The following is a 13,620-nucleotide window of genomic DNA, read 5'->3' on the forward strand; positions in this document are numbered from 1 at the left end:
ACTTGGTCCAACCTTTGATCAAAGTTGACTCTCCTTGTGTAGGGGCGTGCGTTCTCTTCCATGTATGGCAAGTTGAACGCCAACCTCACATTCTCCGGACTAAAATCTAAGTAATTCCCCCGAACCATTGTAACATAGTTCTTTGGATCCGGGTTCTTACTTTGATCATGGTTCTTGGTGATCCATGCATTGGCATAGAACTCTTGAACCATTAGGATGCCGACTTGTTGGATGGGATTTGTTAGAACTTCCCAACCTCTTCTTTGAATTTCATGTCGGATCTCCGGATACTCATTTCTTTTGAGTTTAAAAGGGACCTCAGGGATCACCTTTTTCTTGGCCACAACATCATAGAAGTGGTCTTGATGGGCTTTGGAGATGAACCTTTCCATCTCCCATGACTCGGATGTGGAAGCTTTTGTCTTCCCTTTTCCTCTTCTAGAGGATTCTCCGGTCTTAGGTGCCATCAATGATAATGGAAAAACAAAAAAGCTATGCTTTTACCACACCAAACTTAGAATATTGCTCGCCCTCGAGCAATAAACAAAAGAATAGATGATGAAGAAGAAGAAATGGAGGGGAGGGAGAGGGAGATGTGGTTTCGGCTAAGGAGAGTGTAGAGGGGTGTGTTGTGTGAATTTGGTGAAGAATGGAGGTCTTTATATAGGGAAGGGAAGGGGGGGAAGGTTTCGGCCATATGGGTGGGTTTGGGTGGGAAATTGGTTTTGAATTTTGAAGGTAGGTGGAGTTTATGAGGTAGGTTTATGGGGAAGAGTGGGTGGATGTGAGTGGTGAAGGTTTAGTGGGGAAGAGAGATTGAGGTGATTGGTGAGGGGTTTTTAGGGAAGAGTGTTTATGGGATTGTGTGAAAGAGAGTGGGGAGAAGAAGTGAGTGGAGGTAGGTGGGGATCCTGTGGGGTCCACAGATCCTGAGGTGTCAAGGCATTTACATCCCTGCACCATTAGGCATGTAAAAATGCCTTTGTACCCAACTCTGGGCGTTCAGCGCCAGGTTGGTGGCCATTTTGGGCGTTCAACGCCCATTTGTGTGCCATTTTTGGCGTTGAACGCCAGAACTATGCCTGTTCTGGCGTTCAGCGCCCAGAAGCTGCCCATTTTGGGCGTTCAGCGCCAGAACCATGCTCTGTTCTGGCGCTGAACGCCAGACAGATGCTCCTCCAGGGTGTGATTTTTCTTCTGCTGTTTTTGATTCCGTTTTCAATTTTTATACTTATTTTGTGACTCCACATGATCATTAACCTAAGAAAACATGAAAAACAATAAAAATAAGAGTTAGATAAATATTGGGTTGCCTCCCAACAAGCGCTTCTTTAATGTCAATAGCTTGACAGTGGGCTCTCATGGAGCCTCACAGATGTGCAGAGTTTTGTTGAAACTCTCCAACACCAAACTTAGAGTTTGGATATGGGAGTTCAACACCAAACTTAGAGTTTGGTTGTGGCCTCCCAACACCAAACTTAGAGTTTGACTGTGGGGCTCTGGTTGACTCTGCTTGGAGAGAAGCTTTTTCTGCTTCCTCTCCATGGTTACAGAGGGAGATCCTTGAGTTTTAAACACAAGGGAGTTCTCATTCCATTGAAGGAATATTTCACCTCTGTCAACATCAATCACAGCTCTTGCTGTGGCCAGGAAAGGTCTTCCTAGGATGATGGATTCATCCTCTTCCTTTCCAGTATCCAGGACTATGAAATCAGCAGGGATGTAAAGGCCTTCAACCTTTACTAACACGTCCTCTACTTGTCCATAAGCCTGATTTCTTGAGCTGTCTGCCATCTCTAATGAGATTTTAGCAGCTTGCACCCCATAGATTCCCAGTTTCTCTATTACAGAGAGGGGCATGAGGTTTATTCCTGAACCAAGGTCACACAGAGCCTTAAAGATCATGGTGCCTATGGTACAGGGTATTATGAACTTTCCAGGATCCAGTCTCTTCTGAGGCAATGTCAGTTGATCCAGATCACTTAGTTCATTGATGAACAAGGGAGGTTCAACTTCCCAAGTATCAATGCCAAATAATTTGGCATTCAGCTTCATGATTGCACCAAGAAACTTGGCAGTTTGCTCTTCAGTAACATCCTCATTCTCTTCAGAAGAGGAATACTCATCAGAGCTCATGAAGAGCATAAGGAGGTTCAATGGGATCTCTATGGTCTCTAGATGAGCCTCAGAGTCCCTTGGTTCCTCAGAGGGAAGCTCCTTATTGACCACTGGACGTCCCAGGAGGTCTTCCTCCTTGGGATTCACGTCCTCTCCTCTCCTCATAGGTTCGGCCATGGCGCTTATGTCAATGGCCTTGCACTCTCCTTTTGGGTTCTCTTCTGTATTGCTTGGGAGAGTACTAGGAGGGATTTCAGTGATCCTTTTACTCAGCTGGCCCACTTGTGCTTCCAGATTTCTAATGGAAGACCTTGTTTCATTCATGAAACTTACAGTGGCCTTAGATAGATCAGAGACTAGATTTGCTAAATTAGAAGCATTTTGTTCAGAGTTCTCTGTCTGTTGCTGAGTTGATGATGGAAAAGGCTTGCTATTGCTAAACCTGTTCCTTCCACCATTATTAAAGCCTTGTTGGGGCTTTTGATCCTTCCATGAGAAATTTGGATGATTTCTCCATGTTGAGTTATAGGTGTTTCCATAAGGTTCACCTAAGTAATTTACCTCTGCTATTGCAGGGTTCTCAGGATCATAGGCTTCTTCTTCAGAAGATGCCTCTTGAGTACTGTTGGATGCAGCTTGCATTCCATGCAGACTCTGAGAAATCATATTGACTTGCTGAGTCAATATTTTGTTCTGAGCCAATATGGCATTCAGAGTATCAACTTCAAGAACTCTCTTCTTCATAGGCGTCCTATTACTCACAGGATTCCTTTCAGAAGTGTACATGAACTGGTTATTAGCAACCATGTCAATGAGTTCTTGAGCTTCTGCAGGCGTTTTCTTTAGGTGAATGGATCCACCTGCAGAAGTGTCCAGTGACATTTTTGATAGCTCAGATAAACCATCATAGAATATATCCAGGATGGTCCATTCTGAAAGCATGTCAGAAGGACACTTTTTGGTCAACTGTTTGTATCTTTTCCAAGCTTCATAGAGGGATTCACCTTCTTCCTGTCTGAAGGTTTGAACATCAGCTCTAAGCTTGCTCAGCTTTTGAGGAGGAAAGTACTTGGCTAAGAAAGCCGTGACCAGCTTATCCCAAGAGTTCAGGCTGTCTTTGGGTTGAGACTCCCACCATAATCTAGCTCTGTCTCTTACAGCAAAAGGGAAAAGCATGAGCCTGTAGACTTCAGGATCTACTCCATTAGTCTTAACAGTATCACATATCTGCAAGAATTCAGTTAAGAACTGAAAAGGATCTTCAGATGGAAGTCCATGAAACTTGCAGTTCTGCTGCATCAGAGAAACTAATTGAGGTTTCAGCTCAAAGTTGTTTGCTCCAATGGCAGGAATGGAGATGCTTCTTCCACGTAAATTGGAATTAGGTGCAGTAAAGTCACCAAGCATCTTCCTTATATTATTATTATTTTCGGCTGCCATCTCCTCTGCTTGTTCGAAAATTTCTGAAAGGTTATCTCTGGATTGTTGTATTTTAGCTTCTCTTAATTTTCTCTTCAGAGTCCTTTCAGGTTCTGGATCTGCTTCCACAAGAATGTTCTTATCCTTGCTCCTGCTCATATGACAAAGAAGAAGGCACAGAAAAATAATAATAATAATAGAGATCCTTTATACCACAGTATAGAGATCCCTGTGTGAGTAGAAGAAGAGAAGAAAAGAAAATCTGAACTCAGAGAGAGAGGGGGTTCGGATTTTTGGTGAGTTGAAGGAAAGATGTTAGTATATCAATAAACAAATAGAAGAGGATGAGAGGGGGAAGTGAATTTTCGAAAACAATTTTTGAAAATGAGTTAGTGATTTTCGAAAATAGTTTTTGAAAAAGGTTAGTATTTTTTTTTGAATTATTTTTTTTTTTAAAGTCAAAAATAAAAATAATTAGTTAATAAAAAAGAAATTTTTGAAAAAGAGGGAAGATATTTTCGAAAATTAGAGAGAGAGAGAGTTAGTTAGGTAGTTTTGAAAAAGTTAAGAAACAAACAAAAACTTAGTTAGTTAGTTGAAACAAATTTTGAAAAGATAAGAAGTTAGGAAGTTAGAAAAGATATTTTGAAATCAATTTTTGAAAAAGATAAGATGAGAAGATATTTTTGAAAAGATATGATAGAAATTAGTTTTTGAAAAAGATTTGATTTTTAAAATCACAATTAATGACTTGATTCACAAGAAATCACAAGATATGATTCTAGAACTTAAAGTTTGAATCTTTCTTAACAAGTAAGTAACAAACTTGAAATTTTTGAATCAAAACATTAATTGATTAGTTATTTTCGAAAATTTTATATAAAAATAAGAAAAAGATTTTTGAAAAAGATTTTTGGAATTTTCGAAAATAACTAAGAAATTTGAAAAAGATTTGATTTTTGAAAAAGATTTTGAAAAAGATAAGATTTTCAAATTGAAAATTTGATTTGACTCATAAGAAACAACTTTGATTTTTAAAAATTTTTGAAAAAGTCAACTCAATTTTCGAATTTGATGAGAGAAAAAGGGAAAGATATTTTTTTGATTTTTTGAATTTTTATGAAAACATGAAAATTATGCAATGCATGAAATTTTTTAGATCAAAACATGAATGTATGCAAGAATGCCATGAATGTCAAGATGAACACCAAGAACACTTTGAATGTCAAGATGAACATCATAGACACAATTTTGAAAAATTTTTTAATGCAAAGAAAACATGCAAGACACCAAACTTAGAATTCTTTAATGCTTACGCACTAAGAATTCAAGAATGCATATGAAAAATAATAAAAGACACAAAACAAAAAATCATCAAGATCAAACAAGAAGACTTACCAAGAACAACTTGAAGATCATGAAGAACACCATGAATGCATGAAATTTTCGAAAAATGCAAGATGCACATGCAATTGACACCAAACTTATGATCTGACTCAAGACTCTAACAAGAATCACAAAAATATTTTTGATTTTTATGATTTTCTAATTTTTTTTTTTGGATTTTTATTTTATATTTTTCGAAAAATTATTTAGAAAAAGGAAAAATAAGGATTCCAAAATTTTTAATATGAATTCCAGGAATCTTGCCATGTTAGTCTTAAAGCTCCAATCAAAGGGTCTGGCATGGCTTAACAGCCAGCCAAGCTTTAGCATATAATTACATGGGCTGGAGTGATTAGTTGAATACCAATCCCAAAGTAGTTTGGGTATGGCTTTACAGCCAGATATGAATCAACATATTTCATGAAACACTAGAATTCATTCTTAAAAATTTTGAAGCCATAGAATAATTTATTTTTGAAAACACATTTTTTTTTTTTGAAAACTTTTTTTTTTTCGAAAACAAAGAAAAATTTTTGAAAGATTTTTGAAAATTTTTTGAAAACAAAACAAAAAGAAAATTACCTAATCTGAGCAACAAGATGAACCGTCAGTTGTCCAAACTCGAACAATCCCCGGCAACGGCGCCAAAAACTTGGTGCACGAAATTGTGATCTCTGGTAATGGCTTTTTAGGCCAGACACTCTGATCTAGTTTTACAGTCTGTCACAACTTCGATACAACTAACCAGCAAGTGCACTGGGTCGTCCAAGTAATACCTTACGTGAGTAAGGGTCGAATCCCACGGAGATTGTTGGTATGAAGCAAGCTATGGTCACCTTGTAAATCTCAGTCAGGCGGATATAAAGTGATAATGTTGTTTTCGAATATTATATAATAAAATAGGGATAGAGATACTTATGTAAATCCTTGGTAGGAATTTCAGATAAGCGAATGGAGATGCTTTTCGTTCCTCTGAACCTCTGCTTTCCTGCTATCTTCATCCAATCAGTCTTACTCCTTTCCATGGCTGGCTTTATGCAAGGGCATCACCGTTGTCAGTGGCTACATCCCCTCCTCTCAGTGAATGATATGCTCACGCACCCTGTCACGGCACGGCTATTCATCTGTCGGTTCTCGATCATGCTGGAATAGGATTCACCCTCCTTTTGCGTCTGTCACTAACGCCCAGCACTCGCGAGTTTGAAGCTCGTCACAGTCATTCAATCATTGAATCCTACTCAGAATATCACAGACAAGGTTTAGACCTTCCGGATTCTCTTGAATGCCGCCATCATTCTAGCTTACGCCACGAAGATTCTGGTTAGGAGATCTAAGAGATATTCATTCTAGCTTTATTTCATGTAGAACGGAGGTGTTTGTCAGGCACGTGTTCGTAGGGGAGATGGTGATGAGCGTCACACATAATCATCACCTTCATCACGTTCTTGGGTGCGAATGGATATCTTAGAAGCGAAATAAGATGAATTGAATAGAAAACAATAGTACTTTCATTAATCTTTGAGAAACAGCAGAGCTCCACACCTTAATCTATGGAGTGTAGAAACTCTACCGTATGAAAATACATAAGTGAAGGTCCAGACATGGCCGAGATGGCCAGCCCCCTTGATCTAAGAACAATGCGTTCAAAGATGATCCTAAGATCCTAAGATGATCAAAAGATGCCTAATACAATAGTAAAAGGTCCTATTTATAATAAACTAGCTACTAGGGTTTACATGAGTAAGTAATTGATGCATAAATCCACTTCCGGGGCCCACTTGGTGTGTGTTTGGGCTGAGCCTGAGTGTTGCACGTGCAGAGGCCATTTGTGGAGTTGAACGCCAGTTTCTGTGCCAGTTTGGGCGTTCAACTCTGGTTTTGGATCCTTTTCTGGCGCTGGACGCCAGATTTGGGCATAAGGCTGGCGTTGAACGCCAGTTTACGTCATCAATTCTTGGCCAAAGTATGGACTATTATATATTGCTGGAAAGCCCTGGATGTCTACTTTCCAACGCAATTGGAAGCGCGCCATTTCGAGTTCTGTAGCTCCAGAAAATCCACTTTGAGTGCAGGGAGGTCAGAATCCAACAGCATCAGCAGTCCTTTTTCAACCTCTGAATCTGATTTCTGCTCAAGTCCCTCAATTTCAGCCAGAAAATACCTGAAATCACAGAAAAACACACAAACTCATAGTAAAGTCCAGAAATGTGAATTTAACATAAAAACTAATGAAAACATCCCTAAAAGTAACTAGATCCTACTAAAAACATACTAAAAACAATGTCAAAAAGCGTATAAATTATCCGCTCATCAGGTTTCCTTTGGGGTTTCCTTATTTTATTATATGTATATATTGCTATGCTCGGACCGGTTCTCTTCGCAGCCGGATTTTGAGTCTTGATATTCTTGTTTTTGACACTCTTTATATATATGACCTCGCGTTAGCTTATCCCGGTTCGTTACGTTATCGATCGGAGTGTTGCGCGTTCGAGTTACGGTTTTTGTTTACCCCCTCTTTTTCTACAAAGGCTCCTAGTTATAATCAATTATTCATACTACTATACGTACTAAATTTTTGTTTTAGAGGTCGTAATACCTTGCCATCTCTGAATTATGACTTAAGCATAAGACTTTGTATGGTAGGGTGTTACACTTGGGCCCAACCGGTTGGTCCGGTTTGGCCCGTTTAGTCAAATCTTGGGCCAATTTCTTTAAAATTTGTGTCAAAATTCTCGTTTTAAATTTTCTTATCACATTAAACCATAAAAATCCCATTTTCTCCTTCTCTAGAATATATTTTAATTTATGGGTTAATTAGCCATTAATTAATCGGATTTTACAGTTGTTATTTTTCAGATGCAGGTCGCAACACACCTCAATAAGTTTGCGGACGTGGTGACAGAACGAAGGATGATTCAGCTTTATTTTGTACTTTATTTTGTTATTAGTTCTCTCACTTTTGGATTATTGTATTTTGTTAACTTAGAGGATTTTGCTTTAAACTTTGAGAGATAGGAAGTAAGCCTTTTATATATAAGGCTCAAAATCTAAATATTTAAAGTAAAGCATATAAAATACTCATTATTTTTTAATTACTAAAACTTTAAATCATAACTAAGAAAATGTCCTCTTACTATGAAAATTATATGAGTGCTAATTGATTTAAAACTCAAAACCTTATACTTAGCTTCAATTACTTTTTTACAAGATAATTTTCTAAAAATATAAATCAGAAATAAATATCATAAATCTTAGTTAATTTTATAATTTAATTTTCAAAAATTCAGAATCTTACAAATTTAGTATTTAGATAATAAAATATAATTAAAATATTTTTTCACAAGATATTATATTATAAAGTAATCTTACTATAAAAGTTAACATCCAATATTTTAAAAAAAGTTTAGTCAAAAAATAATTTATAGACATAACATCATAAAATATTTAAAATAAAATGAATAATAGTAAACAACAAAAAAGTAACGTGATTATGCTAAAAAGACAATAACATCACCCCTGGAAAATGAATACAAATGAGTATGTAGAGTAACAAAAGATTGGATGAATAAATTTTTCATAATATTTAGCATGGGTTTATGAAAGACTGCAATTTATAAAAAGTTGTATATTTTTTGCCTTTTAGATATAACGCTGGTTTGGTAAAATTTTTAACTTTTGAATGTAATTTATTAAAATTAGTTTTGAAAGATAACCTTTTAAAAATTGTAGCATATAAATTTGATAAATCAAATTAAAAATAATTTTTAAATAAATACAAACAACAATAATTATATTTAGTAAAATAATTTTAAAATTTAAAATATCATAATAGACATAAATATAAGAATATTTTTTTATATTTTTTAATATACAAAATTTTTTTAGAGTTTTTAGTTTTAATAAGTAGAAGTTAACTTTTAAAAACTATAAGTATAAATATATTATCTTTTTTGTTTACTTTACTAAATATAAAACTAGGTTCTTAAATTTTTAAAAAACATAAGCACTACTATTAAACCAAACTATAATTCCTGAAAAACAAGTTGTACCAGTTGTATTTTAGAAAACAAAATAGAATTTGTGGTAACCATAATTTAAAAAAATTCTTTGGTGAAATTAATTTGTGAAAACCATAATATACATTCATTACAAATTCTTTTTTATTTCCGTGACCTGCATTTTGGTCTTTTTTTATATTATTTTCACTCTGATATACTGCTGGAATAATAATACTGTGGGCCTATTAAGATTATTAGTTATTTTTGCTATCTTGATATATGTTTTTGGTCATGCTCTCTTGATTCTAGATACGGAACACTTCATCTGTCCCAAATATTCTTCAACTCTTGTGTGGTGCATGAATTTTTGGCCAAACAAAAAACTCTTTCAACAGACAAAGTTGGCCCATCAAATGATAAAAAAACTGTGATTACATTTCAAATCAAACTGTTACTTTTTATGGCAGTATGCTACTAATCACTGCGATAAGCTATAATATGTCAGCCTTTTCTGCTATTGTTGAACCATCAATCAGTCACAAATGTTCACATATCCTTCCTATGCTATGCCACTAGTATTCTATAAGTGTAGAAAATTTTTCTTGTCTACACCCTAGCATTCATCAAATGAATATAGTTTTCCTTAAAGAAAGGGTATAGTAGTCGAGTCACAACTCACACCTCACAATTGAAGCACTAAATCATTTTCTTCCTCAATCTATAGTAATCTACAACTTAGGATTTGTTTGTAGACTGAGCTGGGTTGTCTTCAATTATCCTTCGAGACTTACCAATGGGTGTTCCATGGCTAACAATCCTTCACAGCTTCTCCCATCAAGTTGTTTTACTTTGTTCTTATCATCACATTTTCTCTAACTCCTTTTTAATTTTTATTGTAACAATTGGAGAGTAATGAATGAATATATGGAGAATTGATTGACCGGTGTATAGGGTCAAAAATATAGGTGATAATGAAAGGGGACAAAGAGCTTATTGGTACTCTCAGAGGCTATGATGTCTATGTTAATATGGTTCTTCAAGATGTTACTAAATAGTAACACCTCTACTCACTTGTTAATTACTTAATTCTTATGCAATATTTGTTGCCATTTCTTCCCAATGTTATATTACTGGATTATGTGCATTTTGTGTGTTTCTATGTTAACTGCATACTTATAGCCCAAGTTTTTAGTTGTTATGTTGATTTGTTGGTATTGGAGTGTAAACCAATCCAAAGTGCTCAACTTGTCTGAATACTGGTTAAACTATTAGTTTTTTACTCTAGTAAAATGTACTTTGTTGTAGGCGTTGTTGGTATTTTTTACGAGCTCTAGTAACAACTAGAATTAGTTGACTAATAGGTGTGTTAATCAAATTGTTTATGTAGAGAAGTTGTTGTATCTTTTGACTTTAGCGAATTTTCTTGGAAAATGTTATTCCACACATTATCATTGTATTCAGGGAAACAATTTGCTAGTTTGCTACTTTGTGTATGTGACCTGCTTTCAATATTATTTTATTTTATATTTTAGCTTTGAAAACCTTATGGTTAAATAATGTTCAAAATAAAAAACTACAGTTCAGACAAGATTCTTGTTGACATGTATGCTATGAGCTTGTATAAGGTTATTTGGTTTATTAACTTTACATTCATCCAACAGTGAAATCACTACAGAAGGAAGGCGGATAACAAAGCTTGATCAGATCTTACTCAATGGAAATAATATTGCCGTTATAAGTTAGAAATAATTGTTTTCTCCTGCATACTTATATTGTAATTTGACAGTTTCTATGAAGGAAAAAAATTTGCAACAAGTTTACTACTTCCTTGTTTTCTTAATTCTTATGTAAGGCTTTTCTTGACAACAGTGCTACAGAGTTTAGACTATAATAGTGTCATAAGGTGCATGATGCTTTGTTTAATTCTGATATAGCATTCTTAGTTGTATTTTCATACTGTGTAAATGCAGTTGGTCCCTGGTGGTTCCCCTGATACAGAGTGAAAGAACTCTACTGTCAATGTTTTAGGCCCTTGATTCCTCTAGTTTAATGAGGATTGTGGTTTCTGGTAGATGTTACTTTCTGCCAGATTGTGTCAAAAATAACATGATGGTGAATACTGCATTGCAGGTTCTTAACTAGTAGTTGATGAAATTGAATACATACTAATTAGCGTTGACATTGTTAGCATGGTCCATTTCCTAAATTCTAACTAGGCTAGAAAATCTGTTGATCAATTTTCCTTCCACTAAGTTGAGTTTGGGCCATGATGTGATGGGTGTGTATGATACAGTTCGAACCATATTCTCAGAGCCTAGTTAAGGATTTGTGATTCCTATAATTTTATTTTTATTCACAAATTCTTTTATTTGCTTATAAATAAATTAATTGAGTAAAAATTAATAGTAGTAATTTTTTTTATGAGTGCTTTATTTATAAAAAAGAAAGATCGTTATTTACAAGTTAGGCTCCAAAGTGGTCATGAGATTCTAATTGCACCAATTACGTCTCTAAAATTGGCAAAAGTGCACCACATTAATTCTTGAATTATTTTTCGTTAACGACATGCTGATATGGTTGATGACATGGTGTGTGATGGTATGATGAGAAATTGATCAATGACATGTGGTATGTTGATGTGGATGGGTGTGTAACATGTTGCAACATTATTCGTCCACATCTCATCCACTATGTCATCATTGTAGATGCACCAAATTGGTTCTTGATTTTTCATTAAGGAACTCATTTTAATCCTAGAAATTGATTGTCGTGTATCAAATTAGTCTATTTACTAGTGTTCTCTCCTTTTCTACAAATTCAAAATTCTCAATATCTTTAAATGCACTAATTTTAATTTTATTTTTTCACATATTTTTAAAATACAAATACTTTTGATAAATATTTTTAAGATTTGAGTTTTAATCATACAAATTTTTTTACATAATAATTTAAAATTGATAACTACACAATGTGAGATAATTTTCCATCCAATAAGGGTGGGAATCACATTCTCACTTCAGATAATATTATTAATTTAGAGAACTAAGTTATCATCTCTCCTTATAAATATCCCAACAAATTCTAGTATGTTGGAGTCCCTTACAGGTATTTTCAACCACCGTCTTGGAGTTAACGTGAAAGCACTTCAAGCACTCTTATTGTCATCTTCGACCTCTTTCATCTAGCTCATTTACACACAACTAGTTTTAGGCACCCTTTGTAACAATGATAATGTTATTTAATAAAAGAATTATATGATTAATTTAAAAAACTTAATTTTTTAAGTCAAAAAAACGTGTATTTCATACAAACTGAACAAACAAAAAATGTGTATTTTAATTCTTGATTTCTTGTTAAAAACATATATATTTTTTGAGAAAAATAAAAAAAATTTAATCAATCATATATATATTTTTTTTAAATAACATACTTATATATTACAAAATTTATCAATGTTAAATTATTATAAAAAAATTATACAATTAAAACTAAAATCTTAGAAATATTTTATGAAAGAACTTGTGTACCCCTCTTAATTTTAGAAAATTTAATTATGAATGAGTTATGTTTTATTAGCTTCTTATTATAAAAATTATTAAGATAATTAAGTTGATTTTTATGAGAATGAGTTGAAAAACTAATTAGGACTTATATATATAACTTTTAAAATAATTAGGTATTTTCTTATTAGGGATTTAAACTTTTAGTAATTGAAAATAATGAGAGTTTTATAACTTAAATTGAATAATTGAAAGTTTTATATATTTTATGAATAAAAGAAATGTTATTTATTTATATCTAGATTTTAAAATTTGAGTACTTATTTGAAAATAATTTGTAAGTTGATAATTAAAAAGTATTCTTAAAGATAATTATATTGAATTATAATTGGTTTTAAATTACTTTACCCCCTGATTTTAGTGAAAATTACCTAATAATTCTTACCCCTCTTTTTCCAAACTAAACATTAAGTTCACCCTAATCCTAACTGTAAGACCTAGAACTTTTGAAAAGTCTTATTATGATCAAGTCTCAAATCATATAGTTATTTATAGCCTTAATTTCGGAAATCATTTTTATTAAAGAAAATTTAAGCAAGTTTTGATTTATTGAATTTGAGACGAGTTATGATTATTATCCAATTTTACAATTATTGGATTATTTTCTATATTTGAATTATAAAGTTGATAGTTATAAAATAATAAGGATTTTTATATGATTTGGATTGGATAAGTAATATTTTAAATATTAATACTGCTATTTTGGAAAATGAAGAAATTAAGTATATTATTTCTAATTATTTGACTTGAGCATTTTATTGAAAATAATTTGTAAAAATTGATGAGCAAATTGTATTTTCTATATACAATTAGTGTTGGATCTAATTTGGATTTCAATTACTATAGTATCTCCAATTTTATGCAAAATTACTATATTGCCCCTTACCCTAATTTGGCATACCCTTCCCTCTATTCTCTCTTCATGCTGCGCAGCCTCAAACCCTCTTCTTCACTGTATTTGCTGCGCAGCCCTAACCTAACTAAGCACACACTTATGGTTCCTTAAACCAGTGGGAAAAGAAGAACGGGAATCAGGAAGGAGGAAATCAGAAAACACAACACACACACCCACGAAGCACTGTTGGTCGCGGAGAAGGGGAAGGGAAGGGGAACAAGTCGCGTCGGTGTACTGGGTTGCA

The 13,620-nt window shown here is 33.8% G+C and overlaps 1 non-coding gene and 1 pseudogene across 1 annotated transcript; both read left to right on the forward strand.

Annotated features, from left to right (window-relative positions):
• Positions 1–3,054: 3,054 nt before the first annotated feature.
• On the forward strand, positions 3,055–3,162 carry LOC112788291 (small nucleolar RNA R71). The gene has a single exon (XR_003195660.1). It is a non-coding gene; the product is annotated as a small nucleolar RNA R71 (small nucleolar RNA).
• A 6,563-nt stretch (positions 3,163–9,725) lies between these two features.
• On the forward strand, positions 9,726–10,924 carry LOC140182828 (sm-like protein LSM5; annotated as a pseudogene).
• Positions 10,925–13,620: the final 2,696 nt, after the last annotated feature.

This window comes from Arachis hypogaea, chromosome 20, assembly GCF_003086295.3.
Source record: "Arachis hypogaea cultivar Tifrunner chromosome 20, arahy.Tifrunner.gnm2.J5K5, whole genome shotgun sequence".
Taxonomy (NCBI): Eukaryota; Viridiplantae; Streptophyta; class Magnoliopsida; order Fabales; family Fabaceae; genus Arachis; species Arachis hypogaea.